This window comes from Lygodium microphyllum, chromosome 13 (genome assembly GCF_053477565.2).
Source record: "Lygodium microphyllum isolate KBCC chromosome 13, Lygodium_microphyllum_v1.1.10, whole genome shotgun sequence".
Lineage (NCBI taxonomy): Eukaryota > Viridiplantae > Streptophyta > Polypodiopsida > Schizaeales > Lygodiaceae > Lygodium > Lygodium microphyllum.
In genome coordinates, this window is record NC_141147.1 from 12246740 (window position 1) to 12252340 (window position 5601).

Consider the following 5601-nt stretch of genomic DNA (forward strand, 5'->3'; position numbering starts at 1 on the left):
GGCGCGCTCTACAAACGCTTGAAGTATGGGGCTAGCCAAGGTACGAAGCTCGTAAGAAATAACGATCGAGAGTTTTTCCTTCACAAGCGCCCCTCATAACTCTTGACGATTGGGAAGCCTCAAGGACATGGATTGCCAAAAGGAAAATGAGTCAAACGTGCAACCATGAAAGGGGAAAACGGTTTGGGCCCCTCTATTATATACTCGGATAATGCCATCCCTCTTTTTAAAAGAAAACATGGGACAACGTCACTGTCCGATCGCAATTATGGTATAAGGTCGATGGAAGAAGGTGGAGATGCATGAGTTGGAGTCATAAAAGTTAAGATCACAGGGGCACCCTCCTTAACTTTCAAAACATTGCACGGAGCAATCTAGCACCTAGCCTCCTATGAAGGTATGGCTAAATGTAAAGTGGATTCTACAAGATAGAGGAAATGGTAAAACCTACGAGCGTCGAATTGCAATGACCATGCAGGCTATTCTCGTAGCGTGTGCTACCAGAGGGTTCCACCTTTGCTAACACGGATATGCGAGAGTGCTATGACTGGCTAACAAGATCGGCTCAATGCGGTATACGATACACAAGCTATGGCTTTGCTCATGTAAAATGTGATAAGGCCCTAGGAATGTCTCTGCCACCATGTATAGACGCTCAGTACATTTGGCATCTTGTCCGCAACAACAGGAACACATGCAAGGAGGTTGGATGTGGGTGTACGATTTCAGTAAAACCTTTATGGTTTGTGTTGTTCATCAAAAAGGTTGCATCATACACAATTGTAAAAATGCTTTATGGTGGTGTTGTTCAACAAATAAGTTGCATCATACACGATTGGAATGTCCACGCAGAAGCAAATTCTCTGAGCCACAGGAACTTCACGTCGCAATCAAAATGAAGTTATCTCCACAACACCATCGACGATTTCACCACACCTCCCCTCCTTCTTTGCAAGCGGACGAAGGCGGCATCCCATCCGCGAGCCAACGGGAATGCTCGCTAGTAAAGGGCATCATCGAACGGCAAGGCAAGGAGGATCTCTCTCTCTCAGACAAGCATATATCCTCCTCCTAGTCATCTACGAGGTCTTCGGTCCATGCATTCATATCATATCCGGATCAGCAAAAGCCCCGGGCCCCATTCTACAGGGGCTTCGGAAAAAGGGGTTTGAGGTGGTGGTCTGGCTGCGCAGCCGGGGAATCGAACCCCGGTCAGTACCGTGGGAGGGTACTATGATACCACTACACCAGCTGCGCCTGAGTTGAATTTTCTCCGCCTGTTTTTTTTCATAATTTATTCAATAGCAGATTCAGGCCTCCGCCACAAACACATTTTCTGTCCGACAGCTTTTAACACCCCTTTGACTGCTTTAGTCTTCACAGCCTAGGGGGGTTACACCCTTGAAGCATCCACACAAATAAATGTCTGCTGCATGCTGTCTCCATCTTGTTCCTAACCAGCCACGCGTTGTGCGAAGAAGAAAAGGCACACAGCCCGATGATAAGAGAGAGGGTGGTGGAACAATCTTGTCAGGAGCGCATTGACGGCAAAAAAGTTCAGGACAGTAGATTCGAAGCTCGAGAGCAGGTGTTCGTTCACATAGTCTACCGCACCTTACATGCTTCATGTTCTCCCAACAGCTTTTCGCCATGCCTCTGCGTGCAATCCATTCAGCCCCCATAGCACCACACCTCACAGCTCTAATACTACTGAAGCCTTAAAGCGGGATAGAAGTTGCCGCCTACAACATACATAATATGCGGTTAGCCTTTGGTGACATACTCCATCGATTTTACATCTGACACATTGCGCCCAGAACTAAATTTGACGAGATGTCCAATATTTCATATGACTGCCAAGCCTATGGAAATACCTTTCATCCTTCTTACGAGTCTAGCTACGTAATAAGCAGCTAGCGTTCCTGGCGCGCTTCGCGCGCAGGGAACGCTATCCCGCTTGCAGGGTGCGAGGGAAGTGAAGCTGCCATGCTATCGCACGGCAGCTTCACATCCCTATCGCACAGTGGATAATGCTATCACAAAAACATCGCATGCTTTACTCTCCTCTATATCGCACGGCAGCTTTACTTCCCTATCGCACAATGGATAATGCTATCACAAAAACATCGCATGCTTTACTCTCCTTTACTCACAACCCCTCTATCTTTCATCCTTCGTACGAGTCTAGCTACCTAATAAGCAACTAGCTAAATTTGACGAGATGTCCAATATTTCATATGATTGCCAAGCCTATGGAAATACCTTTCATCCTTCGTACGAGTCTAGCTACGTAATAAGCAATGTTTAAAAGGCATGCTTATTTAAAAGTATCGACATATCCCATTTCTTTATGTAAGAGTGGCCAAAAGCTATCTCCCATAGGAATCATGGGACCTTCTAACTCCCCAAGCTTAGAATACAATCACACTCTCCTCAATAGTAGCAGTGTGATTTATCTACATAGATCTCCACCAAGCTCCCCTACACCTTGAGAGCCATCCTATATTAGAGCCGGGCAGTACCACATGCTTCTAAGTTATCCATATCCTACAAGGTACTCAAGCAGCCCCTTGTCTCTTCACACTTTTCGAGGTGTAGTATCTCATCACGTAAGATGAGAAAATCGCATCCCTCCAGACACTCATAACTATCTAGAAATCTGGGAACTATACATAATGCCGATGAAAAATGACAAGCATCATCTTAAATGAGACATGTCATTTGACATACGTAAAATTCTTTCACTTGTTCTGAGGAGGAGAGATGCCAAAGAAAATGAGAAACACTCATTAGAATTAGGTTGTCATTGCGCCCGCAATAAACTTCACGATGCTATCATTTGTCCCACTCTCCTCAACAAGCAAATGCACGTGGCAATATGAGCGCTCTACTTGCCCATTTTTGGGAATGTGACTTTGAGATGTTCGAATAAGCCTTATCCTCCTCCTCACAGAGCCACACAACGTTGGTAAACATGCGTATAAGTCTAGGCAATCACTCAACTTGGGGTTGCTGTGTGTGCATCCCCTATGCAAGCCCTAGATAGCAGAAGCATAGGAAGTGCTTCCTTACATTGGGATCAGCCACACTAAGTATTGGATAGGCATGTGAGGAAATACGAGAATGGAGATGTGTGCCTCATGCATACATTTGCAAAGTTTTTGGTTGACTGTTAACTTGGGACATACTTTGATGTAGTATAATAGATTATGGGATGTGACAGGCATGTAGACTGATGCAAAGCGCAATCGTATTGAATATGTTCGAGGAATCTGCAACATGAAGGCCAGCTAAAGAAACATTTAACACTGTTGCACAAGGTTAGAGAAAAACCTTTGCAGAAGGAATATGTTTTATGCTATCCTTCCAAAGATCCCCCTAGGATATCATCGTTTGGAATTCACTTGTCAAAGTAACGAACCACCATAGGATGTTCAAAACCCAATGGGTGCACTCATCCGCATAATTGTTCCTAAGAGATAACAACGAGCTCTTATCTAAATTATTGAAAATGCAATGCAAGAATAATGAGGAGCACCTAGCTTAGGTTGAATGTAGTACCATTTGCCCGTGCCATCTCTTATCATGATCCCATGTTCCGTCGTTTCGAAGCTAATGTATATGAAACTCTTCGACTTTGGTACACATTTTACTCCTTATTCTCTTCATCAGTCTTCATGTTCTAGCTTCCCCCAAATTCAAGTCTTGTAAGTGTAGGGAGTGTTGTCTTTGAATCCTCCATTGACACCTCAAATTTAATTTTCTTTCCTTCACCTACTCTTTCTCTCAAACTCGTCTTCTCTCTTTCTCTTTCTCTCTACCAAGAAGTGCAGAAAAGTCCTAAATCAAGGAAAAAGGCACACGAGAAAAAGTGCAAGTCTATACTTTTGTTAAAAAAGCACAAGGCGCACCATGATTTATTTTAAGAGTGCCGGGCTCTTACTTGTGCAATTTGTAAAGGTGGTTGGGCGGTAGGAAGGAAGCTAGGAAGACAGAAGAACAAGGGGACAAAGAGCGTAGGCAACGACCGGCCATGTAAAAAAAGGGATAAGGGGATGGCTGCCCAAAAGGGATTTAGGGTTTTGTATATAAAGTTGAAAAGTGAATGAGATGCTTATTCTTGTGTGTGGCAAAAAGCTTCTTCTTCTTATTCTTCTCTTATTCTTGCCTTCTTGCTTGTGCTTGAGAGAGGGAGTGAGTGAGTGTGAAGGAGTGAGTGTGTGAGAGTGAGGGATCGAGGAGAAGAAGCTCCCCATCTCCTCTCTTCATCTTCTTCTCTTCTCTACTCTTCTCTTGTCTTGTGCGGCTATGGAGGATGGAGCTTGTTGAAGAGGGATTGAGGTTGCTTGAGCTTGCCTCAAGGATCGTGGATCTACCGGCGTGCATGGGAGAGGAGGGTACTCGATCGGGCATCAAGGTAAGCTCACTACACCCCATAGGTAGGGAGGATGCGTCAGCTATGTGAGAGGTAGCCATGGCCTCTCGGCTTGAAAGACTTGACCAATAAGCAGTCCATAGGTCTCGGGGGTTGAGCTTGTAGCTCCCTTCATTTTGGTTCCATTGCCAGGACCAATGGAATCGAGCCTTGAGTGCCGTGCACTTTGAATCAAGGCATAGATGTAGGGTTTTCAACCTGAACCAGTGCTTGAGATAGATAGGAGATTTAGGTGGTTTGATCTTCGGAACAAGTAAGTATTTTGGTTTGTTGTTGATAGACAAGTAGGTAAATCAACCTCAGTCATTGTTTTTTATTTTTGTTACACTAGGATAGGATTAGGACCAACGAAACATGGAAAGCAGAAGGATATTCTACTATTGAAAATAGGATGAAAACTGGGAGAAAGGGGCATAAAATCTAAATCTTGAGAAGATGGGTGCAAGAGGGGCAACCATAAGGTTGAAGGAGACTTGAGCAGGGCAATAAGAGGCTCAAAAGGTCAGGGGAAGCCTCATTTTGCAGTCAGGCATTGAGAGAGAGAGAGCTTGAGAGAGAGACTGTGAGTGCATGCACAGAAGGGATTCGACCCAGTCGTTTTGCTGTCGCCTAGCCATTCCAAGTATTCCTTGACCGTCTCTGAGTTGTGATTGTTTGATTTGGAAAGTTGGAGCTTGTACTAGGACCCCCACGCGTAGCATTAGTCATTGGCGCCCTCGTAATTGCATCGTGGCAAATGCAGTCTAACCAGGCTACAGGTGTCCAAGTCCCAGAATCGGACACTCGGACTGTCCGACTCTCGAAGTTGGACTGTCTACCAGTCAGACCACTCTACCAGTCGGACCATTCGACTCGGATGCACCACCTTAGAGTTGCACCATCTGGTCCGATCAGACCGTCCGACTCTGCCAGTCGGACCCTGCCACATAGTAGTAGGACCCATTTTGAGACTCGAACCACTCGGTCCAATCGGACAGTCCAACTTGGACAGTCAGACCACCCAGAATAGGATGGTCCGATTCTGGGAATCAGACCTTCAGGACAAAACATTTTAAACTGGTAAGTGAGCCAACTCCTCAGGCCAAGGCCACTCGAAACACATTCCCAAATATCCCTAAGTACCTAACATGGCTCTTAGAAGTCAAAAATTGGAGAAACCACATATG

The 5601-nt window shown here is 45.2% G+C and overlaps 1 non-coding gene across 1 annotated transcript; it reads right to left on the bottom strand.

The window, feature by feature from the left end:
* Window positions 1–1186: 1186 nt before the first annotated feature.
* Window positions 1187–1257, bottom strand: TRNAG-CCC (transfer RNA glycine (anticodon CCC)). The gene has a single exon. It is a non-coding gene; the product is annotated as a tRNA-Gly (tRNA).
* Between the last annotated feature and the right edge of the window lie 4344 nt (window positions 1258–5601).